General features: G+C 35.9%; 1 protein-coding gene and 1 pseudogene across 1 annotated transcript in view; both read left to right on the forward strand.

The window, feature by feature from the left end:
• ZNF804A (zinc finger protein 804A) overlaps positions 1-20045 on the forward strand; it is a 434023-nt gene that overhangs the window by 164588 nt on the left and 249390 nt on the right. The window lies entirely within an intron of this gene.
• LOC118840045 lies at positions 4247-4706 on the forward strand (annotated as a pseudogene).

The following is a 20045-nucleotide window of genomic DNA, read 5'->3' on the forward strand; positions in this document are numbered from 1 at the left end:
TCAATAATTGAGAATTTTAAAATACTGACAAGACTTATTCATAAACTTGAAAAGCTACACTGGAGGTATATTTCAATTCTTAGCATATTTTCTATTGATTCCATTATTTTCTGTTTAGTTAAAAAAAATAGGCTAATCCTGGGCCTCCTCTTCCAAGCTTTAGTTGTGAAAAATCCCAGGGGGAGGGGGAAGTTTCATTGATTTTTTTAAACACTAAAGATTTCAAGAATTTAAGATTCTTCATTTTCCTTCTTTAAGAGAGGTGCACAATCCCACATAGAAACAAAGCAAGATGTAATAGTTTGCTTAAGTTAAGGCTATTATTTTCCTAAGGCTATGTCTCATTTTACCATTTCACTATTTTCATAGCTTGAAAAGTTACAGTCATACTTGTGTTCATATAGACACAGCAAGTTTCAATTATATTATTATTTTGTATATATGTAACCTTGGACTCAGGTCTAGGAAGACTCCTTTTTACATAGAGAATGATTGCTCTGTGCTTCACCTCTCACACAGGCATAGAATGTTGAGTAATTATTCTCTCACTAATGAGGAGAATCTTCTTCAAATACTCACCCTTTAGCACCAAATTGCATATTATTTTTAACACATCAATATTCACTGCCTGTGATAGTATAAGCAAATTTGTGCCAAAAAAGACAGAAGTAACACTCATTCTGTACTTTCTGTTTGCCCAGCATGAAACTCTGTGGTTTAGCAGTGTGCTTTCAGGCTCCTTCAATTACCCAGAGTTTCTGATAGCACGACAGATTGTATGTAATGACACTGATGTGCTATTGTTAACAGGGTTAAGTTAATATTCCTCAGGATCCATGGTATCTTTTTCTTTGCTAATTGATGCAGCACTTGGACTGAAACATTAATAAAATGTTTATATTATAAAGATTGTAATGTTAAACACAGATCTGTCCATGCTTACAGTATGCCAACTCATGTTTAAATGATAATTTTCTTCAGATATATTACTTGATACCATTAAGACCCTTGAATTGGGAGTGTGATTACATTAAAAATATATTCATAGCACCAAAAATACTGCTGCAGTTAGGATATGTCTCTGTTCTTTTCTTTCCTTTTTCCTCCTCCTCTCTCTCTCTCCCCCTCTCTCTCCCCCCCTCTCCCCCTCTCTCTTCCCCTCTCTCTCTTTTAATGACAGGCAGCATGGCATAGTACTGAGGTTACAAACAGACAGACCTTCAGTGCACTGAATGCTGTCCTAATATTCTCGAATATAATCTGGAGTCAGGTTAAAAAAGAACTGGGACCGGGGCGGAGCCAAGATGGCGGCTGGTAAGCACGGACTAGAGTGAGCTCCGTACCCGAGTCCCTCCAAAAACCTATAAAAATGGCTCTGAACCAATTCTAGAACAGCAGAACCCACAGAACAGCAGAGGGAAGCAGGGCTCCAGCCCAGGACAGCCTGGATGGTCTCTGGGTGAGCTCTATTCCACACGGAGCTGGGAGCTGGGAGCTGGGAGCTGGGAACGGAGTGGAGCAGAGCCCAGCCTGAGCGGCGTGGATGATCCAGAGCAGAAGCCGGGCGGAGGGGGCCCTAGCGCCCTGAATACGTGAGCAGTTACCAGACCCCTCGACCCACAAACACCAAAGACTGTGGAGAAGGTTAGTGGGAAAAGCTGCGGGAGTGGAAGGAGTTCGCGGTTCGGCTTCCAGCCCCGGGGGCAGCGGAGGTGGGGCAGCTACAGCTGTTGTTACTTCCGGCTCCAGGCCCACCTGGTGGGGGGAATTAAGTGGCAGATCACAGCAGGGGTGCACAGCCTGCTGAAGATCTGAGCCCAGTCTGGACTGGGGGTCCTTGGGGAAGGAGGAGTGCGGCTCTGACAGAGCTGGCACCTCCCCCCCAAACGTAGAACATAGAACTCTGTAATCTACAAGCAGTCATACCCCACTGAAAAACTCAAGGGTCAAGTTAGTTGGTTGGGAATATGGCCAGGACGCGAAAACGCGCCCAGATTCAGTCTCAGACTTTGGATTCTTTCTTTGGTGACAAAGAAGACCAAAACATACAGCCTAAAGAAGACAGCAAAGTCATAGAGCCCACAACAAAAGCCTCCAAGAAAAACATGAACTGGCCCCAGACCATAGAAGAACTCAAAAAGGATTTGGAAAAGCAAGTTAGAGAAGTAGAGGAAAAATTGGGAAGAGAAATAAGAAGGATGCGAGAAAACCATGAAAAACAAGTCAATGACTTGCTAAAGGAGACCCAAAAAAATACTGAAAAATACACTGAAGAAAACAACACCTTAAAAAATAGACTAACTCAAATGGCAAAAGAGCTCCAAAAAGCCAATGAGGAAAAGAATTCCTTGAAAGGCAGAATTAGCCAAATGGAAAAGGAGGTCCAAAAGACCACTGAAGAAAATACTACTTTAAAAATTAGATTGGAGCAAGTGGAAGCTAGTGACTTTATGAGAAATCAGGATATTATAAAACAGAACCAGAGGACTGAAAAAATGGAAGACAATGTGAAATATCTCCTTGGAAAAACCACTGACCTGGAAAATAGATCCAGGAGAGATAATTTAAAAATTATTGGACTACCTGAAAGCCATGATCAAAAAAAGAGCCTAGATACCATCTTTCAGGAAATTATCAAGGAGAACTGCCCTGATATTCTAGAGCCACAGGGCAAAATAGAAATTGAAAGAATCCATCGATCGCCTCCGCAAATAGATCCCAAAAAGAAATCTCCTAGGAATATTGTTGCCAAATTCCAGAGCTCCCAGATCAAGGAGAAAATACTGCAAGCAGCCAGAAAGAAACAATTTGAATATTGTGGAAACCCAATCAGAATAACCCAAGACCTGGCAGCTTCTACATTAAGAGATCGAAGGGCTTGGAATGCGATATTCCGGAGGTCAATGGAGCTAGGATTAAAACCTAGAATCACCTACCCAGCAAAACTGAGTATCATGTTCCAAGGCAAAATATGGACTTTCAATAAAATGGAGTACTTTCAAGCTTTCTCAGTGAAAAGACCAGAACTGAATAGAAAATTTGACTTTCAAACACAAGAATCAAGAGAAGCATGAAAAGGTAATCAAGAAACGGAAATTGCAAGGGACTTACTAAAGTTGAACTGTTTTGTTTACATTCCTGCATGGAAAGATGATGAGTATGATTCATGAGACCTCAGTATTAGGGTAGTTGAAGGGAATATGCATATATATATATGCATATATATATGTTTATGTATATATATAAGTGAATGTGTATGTATGCATGTATCTATGTGTATATGTATGTATGTGTATGTATGTGTATATATATATATATATATGTAAAAGAAAGAGAGCAGACACAGGGTGAGTTGAGGATGAAGGGAAGATATCTAAAAGAAATAAAATCAAATTAAGGGATGAGAGAGTAACTTACTGAGAGAGGGAGATAGGGAGAGATAGAATGGGGTGGATTATCTCCCATAAAGGTGGCAAGAGGAAGCAGTTCTAGGAGAGGAGGGGAGTGGGCAGGTGAGGGGGGAATGAGTGAACCTTGCTCTCATCAGATTTGGCCTGAGGGGGAATACCATACATACTCAGTTGGGTATCTTACCTCACAGGAAAGAAGAGGGAGGAAGAAAAAAAAAAATAAAAGGCAGGGGGATGATGGAGTGGAGGGCAGATGGGGGTGGAGGTAATCAAAACAAACACTTTGGAAAGGGGACAGGATCAAGGAAGAAAATTCAATAAAGCGGGATGGGTTGGGAAGGAGCAAAATGTAGTTAGCCTTTCACAACATGAATATTGTGGAAGGGTTATACATAATAATACATGTGTGGCCTAGGTTGAATTGCTCAACTTCTTAGGGAGGGTGGGTGGGAAGGGAAGAGGGAAGTGAATTTGGAACTCAAAGTTTTAAAATCAGATGTTCAAAAACAAAAAAACTTTTTGTATGCAACTAAAAAATAAGATACACAGGCAATGGGGCGTAGAAATTTATCTTGCCCTACAAGAAAGAAAGGGAAAAGGGGATGAGAGGGGAGGGGGGTGATAGAGGGGAGGGCTGACTGGGGAACAGGGCAACCAGAATATACGCCATCTTGGAGTGGGGGGGGAGGGCAGAAATGGGGAGAAAATTCGTAATTCAAACTGTTGTGAAAATCAATGCTGAAAACCAAATATGTTAAATAAATAAATTGCATTAAAAAAAAAATAAAAAAAAAAACTTGAAAAAAAAAAAAAAAAGAAGTGGGACCGACCACGCCGGGCCTACGCCGCCAGAACCGCGGAATAATGGCTTCGGCTCTAGTAGCGGCTTGAGGAGCGTGCCCCGGACCAGCCTATGGGCCTATGGGCCTCGCCCCGGACTGGGGGAATCGAGGCGTCTCCACCGGGACCACCATCATGGCCGTGCAGTTTGATGGGGGCGTGGTCCTGGGAGCGGACTCCAGAACTACCACCGGGTCGTACATCGCCAATCGAGTCACGGACAAGCTGACCCCTATCCACGACCGGATCTTCTGCTGCCGGTCCGGCTCAGCGGCGGACACCCAGGCCGTGGCGGACGGGGTCACCTACCAGCTCAGCTTCCACAGCATTGAACTGAACGAACCTCCCCTGGTCCACACAGCTGCTAACCTCTTCAAGGAGATGTGTTATCGTTACCGAGAGGATCTCATGGCTGGGATCATCGTGTCTGGCTGGGATACTCATTTCATCTTCTGAGCAATATTGTGATACAGAGGAGTTAAGATGAAAAGTGTCATCCCACATAGAGATAGCATTAACAAACTTTGTTGCTACATACGAGAGACGGAGTAAAAGTGCTGCTGGCATGGGCAGTCTCAGTGTGTGGTGCTTGTACTCATACTGGGCAGGAGAGAGTATATGATCTAGGCTAAGGAGATCTTTGGGGCTCAATCTTATAATTTATTGAGAAAAAAAGCCTGTACGATAACAATGAGAGACTTCTCTGTTATCTATAGGAAAACAACAAAAAAAGAAAGTCATTTTCTGAATTATCTAATAAGGAAATTGGAATGAAGAGTAATTTAGTCGGAATGAAGAATTAGGGAAGTTGGAAAGTTAACCCTTTCCAACAAAAGGTCCAACATAAGGACCAGTTCAACCATGTCTCACCATCTCACAAATTTCAAATGTTCCATGATTTGGAGCTAGTGGACTTGAATGGAAATTATCTTTTTGACTCCTATGTCATCTTGGACAAGCCAATTCACCTCATGGAACCTCAGTTTTCTCATTAGTAACATAAGAATGCTCAGATTCATAAATTTTGGGGAGGGGCGATTTACACAGCCCTTTGACAGTCTGAGGACTGGTGTAGTAGATAGTGCTCTCTCTATCTTGGGCTTGGGGTCAGGAAGACCTGAGATCAACTCTGGCCTCAGACACTATGTAACTCAGGGAAAGTCATTTAGCTACTATCTGCCTCCATTTTCTCCATTGTAATGTGAGAATAATAATATCACCTAACTTCCAGAGTTGGACAGAACAAATGAGATATTTCTAAGGCACTAAGCAAAGAACCTAAGACGTAGTAGGTACTTAACAAACGCTTATTGCCTTCTTCCTTTTTTTCCTATGTATATACTTACTCATTTGTAAACCTCAATATCTAATGAATCAAATCTGTGGATTACATAGCAGTCTGTAGAGATTGTGGGTATAATATCATATCAACATAATATCAACAATGATTAACTCTGCTCCATAAGTGCCATAAAAGGCATCAAGGTTTGGCACAGTCAGAAGAGATGCATATGTATAGCTATAAATAAATAAAAGTGTAAATATAAACATACAATAATGCCTGCACATATCAGTGCATACCCTGTTCAAATATTCAATTGTCACTTCCTCCATGATTCTTTCTAGTTGGAAACAATGTTTTCTGCCTAGATCCTGTAACAGCCATTGGGAATACAGATCTGAAATCAAGATAGTCCCTGTCCTCAATGAGCTTACACTATGCTTCAGGGATAACCACATGTTCGTAGTTACATAAGTGCAAGGTATATACAAAATGAGTTTCAGGTTAGAGGTGGGAACACTAATAATTTCAGACATACCTCTTGATAGAGCTGGCACCTTCAGTTAGGTTTTAGATGGGTTCTAAAAGATAGTGTCGAAGACAATATTCCAGTTGGGTGATACTTGGACATGGCTTTTACAAAATATGCTACAACATTATACTTTTTTTGAGTTTAATTTCCCTCCCGTTTCTCCATAAGGTGGATAAATTGAATTGAAACTCATAACTAGTTTACCAAAGTAGAAAATTTAGTCTCAATGTAAGTAGGAAAAAATTCTAGGAATAAAGGCTGATCAAATGAACAATGAACTAGTTCTTAGTAGTCAACACCTCACTAAATGCCTTTACACAAAGACTGAATGACCAATTTTCAAGTATTTTGTAGAGACAATTCTTTCTTAGTTATGGGTTGGACCAGATGGCCTCTAAGATCCCTTTAAATTCTGAAATTTGGTGATAATTTAGTTTCGGTGTGTTTTTGCATTATGTAAATCTAGGCATGAGAATGTACTTTGGAATATATAGACACTAACATGAAAACAAATGTTCTACAATATGTACTTTCGCAAAAGTTACTTTTTTACCTTTGAAATAGTAATAGCTAGCATTTGTATAACACTTTTAAGTTTGCAAAGTGCTAACTGGATGCTATCTAATTAGATCTTCATAATAACTTGTAGGTGCTACTATTAGCCCTATTTCACAGACAAGGAAATTGAGCCTGAGAGGGGTCAGGTGACTATTATCCTAGTAAGCATTTAAAGTGAGATTTGAATGCAGGTCTTCCTGACATTAATCAAGTCCAACACTCTTATGCAAAGTACCACCTAGCTGCCTCTAACCCTAGGCCATGGGTATTATCATTAGCATTTTTTTTTCTGATTCAGCATTTGATTTTTACTAGGAAGAGTTCTTTGTTTTCTGTAATACTGATACTGTCATCTGTTATACTGACTAGTACCATGTGTATTAATTCACTACACATACCCACAAAAATCTATTTGGTCTCTTTTGTGCTTACACAGGTCAGGAAGAAATCATTCATAACACTGCCTCAAAAGCAGTAGTCATTACCTCTTTTCACTGACACTGGAGGTTTATGGTTCCTGACACTTGACTCTGTTTCTATGACAACCCTCAGGATTTATCCACAATATCCCAGCACTTTTCAGCATCTTGCAATATAATATGACCCCAGTATTTATAACTTCAAAGTTTTGCAAGAGATGCTGGCACCAAGGATATGCCAATTTTATTGAATTTCCCATAAGTGTATTTAATTATTCAGTGAAGAAGATTCACTTAACAATCCCACTTATTTTTAACCAATTAAGACCACATTAAAGATTAACTAATGCCATCTACTAATATAGGATATTTTATGGTGTTTAGCTGGTAAATAGTCAGGACTAAGGTTCTAGGTTAAAAAATTTATGTGAAGATCAAATATATTTAAGCTCTTTTTCATTCTACAGTTAAAAGTTTGAATAAGAAAAAAATGCTTTGTTTCTAATTACTCAAGTCATTGGAAAATAAATTACGCTTCTGTAACTATCTTTCAGCTATTACATTAGGGCTTTCCCCCCATTCTTTAGTATTATTTATTCATGCATTTTCACATACTGTTAGAAATCTTTTCTAAATGTGTTGACATTTTCTTCAGGTTTTGCATGTTGATTTGTATTCTCTTTCATTGAAGCAGTTCACATGCAGTTAGGCAAGGATCATGTCTTGGCAATATATTCTCCAAGCTGCAGTGGTGAGGCAGTAATGATGATAAGTGTATTAGACTTCCAGTTAGATGCATCTGGGCCCAACTCACCTTCATTCTTTACACTTAGCTACATGACAAGGGAAAGTCCCTTAATCTCTCTGATCCTTAATTCCCACATTTATAAAACATGGATAATGATACTTACAGCATTGATCTCATGGGGATGCGGGGAAAGTTCTATCTTTAGCTTTGAGGTGATATGTTAATATCTTATTATTATTTTATTTCCCAGTCCTCTAATAAAAAGGTCTTTTAAAAAAAGTGCCCATAGGCCTCATTTTAGATCTAATGAATTGACAGATGCTTCTATGTTGGTTCTATTCATTTTTAAAGCAAATGAAAATAGATGATGAATTAATTCATCAATAAATTACAAATTTTATGTCATAGGAATCATAAGTGTCTGAGACTTGGAACTGGAATGGCCTTTAGAAATGACCTATTTCATTGTTCTCATTTAACAAATGAAGAAATAAAGACCACAGAGAGAGGAAATGTCTTGCCAGAGGTTATCTACTTTGTAAATGGCAGTAAGGAGTTGAACTGAGGTCCACAGACTCCAAACCTGGCATTCTTTCTACAGCTCTCTCTGAAAGGCTATTATTTTATAAAGGTGTGTAAATATCCATGTATGAGACTTCCTTCTCTAAAAAAAAAGTTTTCTAAGATAAAATTAAAGAAATAAATGACATAGTAAACTAATATAGATCCAACCACCAGTTTACCTTATTTCTGATGTGAAAGTCTTGCTTATCAAAGTTCAGAGTTTATTGTTTTAGATATGTTCTTATCTTTATTTTAAATCACTCATAAAACAATAAGATAAGGAGAAGCCTGAAGGGAAACAGATATTTCTGGCCTCCTTTTGTCTACCCCAATATATAAAACCCTTAACTACACTCTAATTATGACATATCTAATGTTTTCTTCAAGCTCATTTTATCTCTTCTGGTAATCATCTATTTGTTTTATTACTTATGTGTATATATAGACATTTCCATATATGGGATCATCTGATTGTTCTTTGTGTTCACTCATAGATAATTTCTACCTCAAATGGCTATTATGGATCTTAGTGTTTGGACATTATCTGTGGTATATACATGGCCTTGAATTTTCTAAAGGTGTAATGGCAAGCAAAGTGGGAATTTTGCTGGATTGAATGTGCATTGAGTTTTAGCCAGAGACTTTTATGTGCGTTGAGTTCTAGCCAATCAGATATGCATGCATTTAGCCAATCAGAGCCAATCAGATGCCAGCTAAAACTGTGTATAAAGAGAGCCCAGAGTATGAGAGAAGCAGACATCAAGGGGCCATTGAAGAGAAGACACAGAGAGAGCTGCAAGCATTGAGAAGAAGACTGAGAGAGAGCCAGCATCAAGAGAGGTGCCAGTGTTGAGAAGAGAAGAATGAAGACAAGAGATGAAGAAGAAGGAGCTGTGATCAATGAGCTGAGAGGAAACCTAAAAGAGCTGGGAGGAGACCTCTAGAGCATAGAGGAAACCTCCAAAAGTACAGAGAAGAACTTTGATGACAGAGACTCGCTGAAGGAGCCTCTGAACTTTGAAGGCGAGTGGGACTTTTTGCTGTTTTTTTTTCTTTTGGAGTGCTTCTCAGAACTAAGGCAATCAAGTGTCTTTGAGTCTTGCCTTTGTTTGAATTGAGTCTTTGATGGAATCAAGAGTCACTGATTGGAAACAGAGGTTAGCATTTTGCTTTGGGGCTCACTCATTGAAAGAGTGTTCTTGGGATTTGTACAGATGATACTCTGGGTAGCTAGCTGTTAAGGAGCACCCCTGACTTTGAAAACCCAGATGTTGGTGCTTCTCTCTCTGGTAACTATATATGTAAAGCTATGGACACACAGAAGTCCAATTTGCTGATTTGTGTTATTTGATCTGTTTATATAATTTCTGTTTGTAATTTCTGTTTATGTTTTCTCTGAAGTTCAGGGTGCTGATTTGTCCCCTGAACTAAGTGAATGATATATGTATGCTTAATTAAAGTGAGATTGTAAACCCCTTAAAGTTTCCTTCCTTAGAAAAGCAGATGAAAGAACCTGTGTTAGCTGCCCTCTTGTGTGCTGGTGTTATTGGTCTTACACCCCTACAGAAGCTGCTAGTAACATTGTTGTTATAAAAGTTCAGACAATTACCTATTCACAATTTGAGAAGACATTCTGAATATTAAATCTTAATATCAAATAATGAATGAATAAAATTTACATGGTTTCAACTTATCCATACAAACTATTGAGTAACAAGGATCTGAGGTATAGCATGAGCTAATTCAGGATCGATTCAATATTCAAAAGAACCCAATTAAGCCAAGGAAACCTAAAAAATATATTAAGCACTTGGTATCTAAAAAGCATAATCCTGGACTCTAACATGATTTCTGTCCTCATTGTTCTTAAATTTCAGAAGTGAAATGATGCATACACAAATAAGTAGAATACAAAATAGCACACAAGTGCCTATCATAGAATCAGAAGCACAGAACCTTAAAATTAGAAGGAATCTCAGAAGTCATGTAAAGCAACACATTTCTGAATAAGAATCATCTTAATAAATCAGCATATGGGCTAAGAGGTTAAAAACACAATATTTTTTGACCCTCGAGGAAGGAAGGATACTTTGAGGTGGTAATAAAGGAAAGTTTCTTGGAGGAGGTAGCATTGCATCTATCTCTTCAAGCCTCAGTAAAATTTGAATACCTACAAATGGGGCTGCGACAATATACATAGAGAGGATTACATGATCACAAGAATGAGGAAATTACAGGATATGGTGAGCAGTTCACTTTGTCTAGAGAGTATACTTCATAGAGTCATTGATTTAGAATTGTAAAGTCCATTTGAGGTGATCTAATATTTGATTTGATAAGGAAACTAAAACTCAGTGAAAATTTGTTCCCAAAATTTTATGGGTAGTAAATGGCACAGTGAAAATTTGAATTTATGCCTCAACTTCAAATTCAGTGCCTTTTCCATTATACTTTGCTCTGCAACAGTGGGACAGATGGAGGGAGGCATGGAGTGAGTGTGTGGTAAAAGTGAAAATGTAGGGTGCTGCCATATTGAATAAGGACTTGAAAAAGATAAGAATTACTAAGCAATCATGAATGCTTAGACAAATTAATCACCTCCTCTACATTTACTTTATCTCTAAAATGAGACTAGTAAGTAATTCATGACATTGCTGTAAGAATCTACCATGATAAAGATGAAAATGTCTTGAAAATAAAAAAAAAAACTACATAAGTGAAAGGTGGTATGGTAGTCACTTTTGAATTAATTTTATTCCATTAATTTTATATCAGATTAATATCGTATAAAACTTTGTAGTGTCCAAAGCAAATGTTACATATAACTGAAGTTTTATGAACAAGATCCAAACAGATTTTTTTTTCAAAATAAAACATTTCCTACTCTTTAAAAAAATAAGAAATTCATCTTCAAATTTATTCAAAACAATGCAATGAAAATCTATTTGATATCTACTGCACTGGATTTGGTATTGTCTGAAAAAAGTATATATATATATATAAACACATGTAGATATGTATAGAGAGATATGGATATGTATGTATGTGCATATACCTATACATATATATATATACACATACACACATATACATATGTATATACACATATGTGTGTATGTATGTATAATATGTATGTATGTATAGGTATAACCCAAATTCTTCTCTTAAGGAACTTACAACTTAATGGGGGAGGGAGAGAGAATATGCATACATCTGACCATGAAACAAGTGGGAATGAGAGATATTAAAATAGTGATGAATAGAAATTGCTATTAAACATTTGTAGAGGTAAAAATTACTTTTCCTCAGCAGAGGGATGAAGGTAGTGTGACTGTCAGGGAAAGCATAAGAGATACTGGCTCCTGACCTGACTTTTGAAGGAAGGAACATATTTCACCAGATAGAGGTTGCTGATGGAGAGAAGGGTCTAGGGCATGAGGAATTGTACCTAATCCTGGTGAGAACACATATAGAATAATAAGTTCAATTCTGGACTACATAATTTATGGAGGACATTCATAAGGTAGAAAAGAAGAAAAGGAGAAGAGGGAGCATGATGAAGGTCTTTAAAGTCTAGGCCATATGAAAATATGTCATCCAGAAGGAAAGAAGACTCAGCACAAGATAGCTGAGTTCATATAGTTATATGCTAGGCAACTAGGTGGCCTAGTGGTTAAAGTATTGGATCTTGATTTAGGAAAACCTGAGTTTCAAAATAGGCCTCAGACACACACCATCTGTGTGACTCTGGGCAAGTCATTTAACCTTTATCTACTTCAGTTTCCTCACTTGTAAAATGGAGATAGTAGTAGTACCTACCCACCATGGTTCGTGTGAGGGTAAAACAAGATTTTGTAAACATTTTGCAAACCTTAAATCACGTTATAAATATTAGCTATTAGTATTATTATTGAATATTTGCAGGACTGGTGGGCAAGAGATTAGACTTAATGTCTGTCTCCAAAGGGAAGAATTAGAAGTGATAGGTGATGAGAAAATAAAAATAATATACTAAATGTCAGGAGTGGGGGAGCTTCCTAAAAATGAGGGCTATCTAAAAGTGGAACTACCTGTCTTGAGACAGGTAGCTCAATAATCAGGTTGTTATGAGGGTCAAATGACAGCATAAGCAACTAGCATATAATGTCTGAAACATAGTGCTACATAAATATGACTTATTATTGTTATTTCTGTTGTTGCCGTTATTGTTGTTAGTTATTGAGACAGGCTGGGTCCCCTCCTCACCACAGGTCATCACACATAAACCAGATGACCATTTGCTGCATGTGATAAAGTAGGGATTACTTGCTTTTGGTTTGTTTTTTAAGTTAAATATTTTATATTTTCCAATTACATGTAAAATAATTTTTAATATTCTTTTTAAAAATTGAGTTCCAAATTATCTCCCTCCCTTCTCTCTGCTCCCCCACCCCCACTGAGAAGGCAGGTAATTTGATATAGGTTATGCATGTGCAGTCATGCAAAACTAATATGGAAATAATAGTTGAGAAAAACAAACAAAAAGAATGAAAGTAAAAAGTAGTATGTTTTGATCTGCAGACTCCCTTCATTCTTTCTATGGAAAGGAATAGCATTTTTCATCCTGGGTCCTTTAGAATTATCTAGAATCTCTGCATGCGAGTCTTTGCAGGTTTTTCTGAAAGCACCCTGCCCTTTATTCCTAATAACATAATAGTATTCTATCATTATCCTACAGCACAACCTGTTCAGCCATTCCCCAATTGATGGGCATGCCCTCATTTTCCAATTCTTTACCACCACAAAAAGAACTGCTAGAAAAATTTTTGTACATATAGAGCCTTTTCCTTTTTATTTGATCTCTTTGGGATATAGATGTGGTAGTGGGATTGTTGGGGAATGACTGGATCAGCTTACATCTTCACCAAAAGTACATTAGTATCCCAATTTTTCCACATCTGAATCTTGTCATTTTGATTTTCTGTCATATTAGCCAATCTGATATATGTGAAGTGGCGCCACAGAATTGTCCTGATTTACATTTCTCTAATCAATAGTGATTTAGAGCATGTTTTGTATGATTATAGTTAGCTTTGAATCCTTCTTCTGGAAATTGCCCATTCATATCCTTTGACCAGTTATCAATTAGGGAATTACTCATTTCTTTACAAATTTGAATTTTTTATATATTTGATAAAGGAGGTCCTTATTAGAGAAATTTGCTGTAAAAAATTTTCCAGGGTTTTCTTTTTTTACTTAATCTTGGCTGCACTGGTTTTATTCGTGCAAAATCTTATTTTTCTAATTTAATGTAATCAAAATCATTTTGTAATGCTATCTCTGGTCACAATTCTTCCTTATCTATAGATCTAACAGGTAAACTATTTCATGCTTCAAATTAGTCATACTTTGTGACTAAATAACATATCCATTTTGGTCTTATCTTGGTATACAATGTGGAATGTTGATCTAAACCTAGTTTCTGCCAAACTGCTTTCTAGTTTTCTCAGTAATATTTGTGAAATAGTGAGTTCTTGTCCCCAAATCTTGGATCTTTGCCGTTATCAAATACGAGATTACTATGGTCATTACCTACCATGTATTATGTGCATAATCTCATCTACTGACCCACCTCTCTGTCTCTTAAGCAGTATCAGATTATTTTGATGATCACCACTTTGTAATACAGTTTGAGGTCTGTTACTACAAAGTCATATTCTTTCAAAGTTTTTTTCTATTGATTCTTGACCTTCATAATCTTGACCTTTTTTTCTTCTAGATGAATTTTATTATTTTTTCTAGCTCTATGAAATAATTTTTGGGAGTTTGATTGGTATGGCATTGTATAAGCTAATTTAGGTAGAATTGTCATTTTCATTATATTGCTTTTGCTTACCCATGAGCAATTGATATTTTTCCAGTTGCTTAGATCTGAATTTATTTGTGTGAAAAGCATTTTGAAATTGTGTTCCTACAGTCCCTGGGTTTGTCTTGGCAGGTAGACTGCTAAGTATTTCATGTTACCTACAGTTATTTTAATTGAAATTTCACTTTCTTTCTCTTGCTGCTGGGCTTTGCTGGTAGTATATGAAAATACTGATGTTTTATGGAGGTTTATTTTATATCTTTCAACTTTGCTAAAGTTGGTAATTTCAAATCATTTTTGGTTGATTCTCTTAAGTATAACATCCCTTCACCTGCAAAGAGTGATAGTTTTGTTTCCTCATTGCCTATTCTAATTCCTTTAATGTCTTTTCTTCTCTTATTAACATAGCTGACATTTGTACTACAATATTGAATAATAGTGGTGATAATGGGCATCCTTATTTACCCCTGATCTCATTGGAAAGGCTTTTAGCTTATCTTCATTATACAAAATGCTTGCTGATGGTTTAGATAGATACTATTTATCATTTTGTGGAAAGCTCCATTTATTTCTGTTTTCTAATGTTTGTTAACAGAATGTGTTGAATTTTGTCAAAAGCTTTTTCTTCATGCATTGAGATAATTCTATTGGTTTTTGTTGTTTTATTATTGAAATATCAATTATGGAGATAGTTTTCCTAATATTGAACCAGACCTGCATTTCTGGTATAAATCTCACCTGTTCATAGTGTGTGATCTTTCTTTTACATTGCTATTATCTCCTGGCTAGTATTTTATTTAAAATTTTTACAGCAATATTCATTAGGTTTATAGATTTCTTTCTCTGTTTTTGCATTTCCTAGTTTAGGTACCAGCACCATATTTGTGTTGTAGAAGGAATTTGGTTGGGTTCCCTCTTTGCTTCTTTTCCCAAATAATTTCTGTTGTATTAGAATAAATTGATCTGTAAATGTTTGATCATATTTACTTGGGAATCCATCTGTTTATGGATATTTTCTTTGGGAATTCATTTATGGCTTATGCAACTTCCTTTTCTAGGATGAGATTAAGTATTCTATTTTCTCTTTTGTTAATCTGGGCAATTCATATTTTGGCAAATATTCATCAATTTCACTTACATTGTCAAATTTATTGGCATATAATTCAGCCAAATAATTACAATAACAGCTTTAATTTCATCTTCATTTTCTGGTAAATTCACTCTTTACATTTTTCATACTGATAATTTGGTTTTGTTTTTTGTAATCATATTAACCAATAATTTATCTTGCTTTATTTAATAATTCAATGATTTTCTTACTTTTAATTTGACTAATGTCTCCTTTAATTTTCAGTATTTCCAATTTGGTGGTGATTTTTAATTTATTCTTTTTCTATTTTTTTGGGTTGCATGCCCAATTCATTAATCCACTCTTTCTCTATTGTATTAATAAAAGCATTTAGACATAGGGTTTCCCCTAAGTACTGCTTTGATTATATTCCAAAAAATTTTGTTATGATGTCTTATTGTTGTCATTCTCTTAAATTAGTGATTTTTTTTATGATTTGTTCCTTGACCCACTCATTCCTAAGAATTAGATTATTTAGTCACCAATTAATTTTAATCTATCTTTCTATTACTTTATATTGAACATTTTTTTTGCAATTTGATCTCAAAATATGTATTTAATATTTTTACTCTTCTTCACTTGACTGTGAGGCTTTTTTGCCTTTATACATGGTCAAATTTTGTGAAGACACCATTTGGAGCTGAGAAAAAAGTTATATTTTTTATATTCCTGTTGAAGTTTTCTCCATGTCTATCATATCTGATTTTTCTAAAATTCTATTCATCCCCTTTACTTCTTTCTTATTTGTTTGTAGTTAAATTTATCTAGTACTGAGAGAAAAAAAATTAAGACCCTCAAGAAGAATAGCTTTACTATTTCTTCCTATAACTCATTTATCTTTTCCTTCAGAATTTGGATATTATACCATTTGATGCATATGTGTTTAGTACTGATACTACTTCATTGTCTATGGTTGTTCTTAGCAAGAAGTAGGTTCCCTGGTTATCATCCCATCAAAGTCAACTTATACCCATGCCCTCTATCTATACGTATGGCACCCTATATAATAATACCACCCCAATAATAATAAAATTCTTGGGAGTAACAAGTATAATATCCCCATATAGCAATATAACAGTTTAACTTAATTGAATCATTTATGATTTCTCTTTCTTATTTATCTTTTTAGTTTTCTCTTGAGTTTTATATTTCAAAACCAAATTTTTGGCTTGGTGATTTTTTCCATCAGGAATGTTTGAAAGTCCTCTATTTCATTAAATATCCACTTGTTCCCCTGAAGCCTTATATTCAATTTCATGGGATAGGTGATTCTTGATTGTAATCCTACCTCCTTTGCATTCTTGAATAACATATTATAAGCCCTATAAGCCTTTAAGATAGAAGCTGGTAAATCCTGTGTTATCTTGACTGTGGCTCCTCTGTACTTGAATTATATCTTTCTAGTTGATAGGTGTATTTTCTGGCTGACCAGGGAGCTCTGGAATTTGGCTGTGATATCCCTGGGAGTTTTGATTTTGGGATCTCTTTCAGAAGGTGATTGGTAAATTCTTTCAACTTCTATTTTAGCCACTGCTTCTAGTATATCTAATATATTGCTACTGCAGAGAGCACAACTCTGACGGGCTGGCCACATTGTTTGAATGTCAACTGTATGCTTGCCAAAAAGATTATTTTAGGAAGGACTCATACAGGATAAGTGCTTACATGATTGTCAGAAAAAAGAACAATACAGGGACACTCAAGGTCCCTTTTAAGACCTTTGGAATACAGTGTGACATGGGAGACACTCATGTCCTCATCAGAGAATGTGCTGTGCTCTATAATCGAAGCAGAAATGAAGTAGCTCAAAAGAAACATAAAATACACAAATTTAGAGAATCCACTTCAAGTATTCACATGGACTATTTGTGCCTGGCCTATGGTAGAGTATTCTAAGTTTGTATTGGTCTGATCAGACACAGTTGGAGACACTGTAATTGGATGTTAATATAGTGATGCCATTTTGGTCTTCCTCGAGAATGAAGGACAACAACCAAACACTTAATCAGGGCAGTTTTCCTTAACAATTTTTAATAGGATGTTAGGCTCTCTTTTTGATCATGGCTTTCAGATAGTCTAGTAATTCTAAAATTTCTTCTCCTTAATCTATTTTCTAGATCACTTGTTTTTCCAAAGAGATATTTGACATTTCTATTTTTTTTCATTCTTTTGATTTATTTTTGATGTCTCATGGAGTCATTGGCCTTCACATGCCCAATTTTAATTAAAAAAAATTTCTCCTGTGATTTTTTTTTTCATTTGGTAATTTTACTTTTTAACTGGCTTTCATCAGAATGTTTTTAAATGTCATTTTCCATTCTTATGCTTCTTTTACAAGCTTTTGACTCCTTCTGTCATGATTCTTTGCATCACTCATTTTTGCCCTAATTTTTCCTATATCATTCTGATGTGATTTTTAAAATCCTTTTGGAGTGCTTCTGGTAATTCTTTTTGAACTTAAGACCAATTAGAATTTTTCTTTGACAGTTTACATGTAGCTGTTTTGACATCGTTGTCCTCTTCTGAGTTTTATTTTGATCTTCTCTGTTACCACAATATCTTTCTATGGTCATGTTCTGTTTACATTTCTTGGTCATTTTCCAGTCTATTTCTTAGCCTCCAACTTCATGTTAAAGTTGGGCTATCATCCTGGGTTGGAGGAGGTACTGTCAGGGTTTTTGTGCTGCTGCTTTCAGAGCTAGTTGTGGAGATCTATTTTTTCCGGTTTTTTTTAGGTCAGTAAATCAGTATGTTTTAATGAAAAGTATGGTTACTGCTCTCCTGGCCTCTGCACTTTTTCCATCCCTGAAACTGTGACCAGGGATCCTTTTCCCCTTTACTTATGAGCTTTAGTGCACTCGTGTTCCTCTTTGCCCTGGGGCTATGATCCAGGGCTGCATCTTGTATTCCCATATGGGTAGCAACAGAGTCCTGCTATCAAAGGGTTCCTTATGTTCTCCTTCTGACCATTTCTCTGATCCCCTTACCATCTGTGCACTGAGCACTCTAGAAATTGTCACTATTGCTGAATCAATCATGCCTAAGGCCTGCTGCTGGCTTGCTTTGGTGTTTTTTGTTTGTTTTTGTTTAGAGAATAGAAAAGTGGAAAAATTACTGGATTCAAACTCAAAAGATCTGAGTTCATATACCTGCTTATTGTGAGCTTTGAAAAAATCACCTAACATCTTTTGACCTTTGTTTGTAGAATCAAAAGATTGGATTCAAATATTTGTTTGTTTCTTGCTAGCTCTATATCTATGACTGTGTGTTCCTATGACCCACTATGTTTTTAGGCTAAGCAAAAGGAACCAGGAGAGATACTGAAAAGGACAAAGAAGAGTTAGTTGATAGGGTAAGAACAGGTAGAGGTAGTGAGATCACTGATCTAGGGAAGGCAGGCAATTTAGAGGTCATAAACCGAAGGTCTTTCTTTTGCACATGAATGAGCTGACTCATAGAAGGGAAGTGACTTTCCTGAACCCCACAATTTACCATTAGCACAGTAAGAATCCACAAATTCAATGTATTTTTATCCTTATCATTCTGCCTTTTTGTAAGGGAATACAGAAATATAAAGAAGTTAAATTTGAAAATAGGGGTCAACTCTTCCCCTTAGAATATAGTTATTAATCAGATCTGGATTAAAAAAATATTTTGCATGTGCATTTTTTTGAACTTGCAATTAATTCTTCCTACAGAAACAATGTTACCATCCCAGCCCTGTAGCTCTCAAATGTGTGTTTACCTTACAGCATGCATATGGGTATTCCTAATGGTACTATTGGAATTATCTCTAACAACTAATTTGTTGTTCTAATTAGACCAAAAAACCCAAGTTATTTAAATTCCAAGGTGATACAAAATCACAAGATTTTTATCTCTACCTTGTTCTTTAACCAACCTTTAATACCTTTTTCAGAGCTGATGATTGTAAAATGTATTATGATTAATAGTATAGAGCTAAAGGTTTTCATTGAATTCAGCTTCTAATGACCAAGCTAAAGTTCTATAAGCAGAGGGATTAGTTGGAATACTTACACTAATGACAATGAGAATATCAGTAGGGTGATTTGCACACTTTTATAAAAATAATATGACTTATGAAAACTAAATAATCAACCTTAAGCTCTCAGATTTATGAAAAATCAAGAACAATTTTCTACCCAAGAGCTATTTCAGAAGAGAATGGAGTTAAGTATATCTTTTCTGGAGTAAATTTTCAGAGCAATAACTGAATATTCATTGACAGGAAATGGCAATGAGTCTTCTCATTCATTATTAAAAATTTTTTTCTGACCCTTTTTAGCTTCTATATTCCAAAATATTACCAAAAGCAAGTTAAACCTGTGCCTTTAATTCCGATAAAATTTTTGAACTTATTATATTTCATTGCCTCAAAGTATTGAGAATGAATCAAATATTATGTACTTTAATTGAAACATACTTAATTACCAGTCCTTTTAGCCATTTGATTATGGCCAAGATGTATTTTATATAAAAAAAAGATCTAAAGTGCCAGTGAATTACTAGTATAATGAAGTGGTTATTAATAGCTTGATTTCCTTAGAAATCATGTTCTTTATCTCTCTAATTCAATATCATAAAAATTTAAAGGAGGAAGAAATGTTATACACTTGGTCAATGTTCGTTACCTGAACATTTTCCCTGTTAAAGTGCTATTAGTATAGCATAAAAGCAATAGGAATAAATTACTGCAA

Source organism: Trichosurus vulpecula, chromosome 2, assembly GCF_011100635.1.
Source record: "Trichosurus vulpecula isolate mTriVul1 chromosome 2, mTriVul1.pri, whole genome shotgun sequence".
NCBI lineage: Eukaryota > Metazoa > Chordata > Mammalia > Diprotodontia > Phalangeridae > Trichosurus > Trichosurus vulpecula.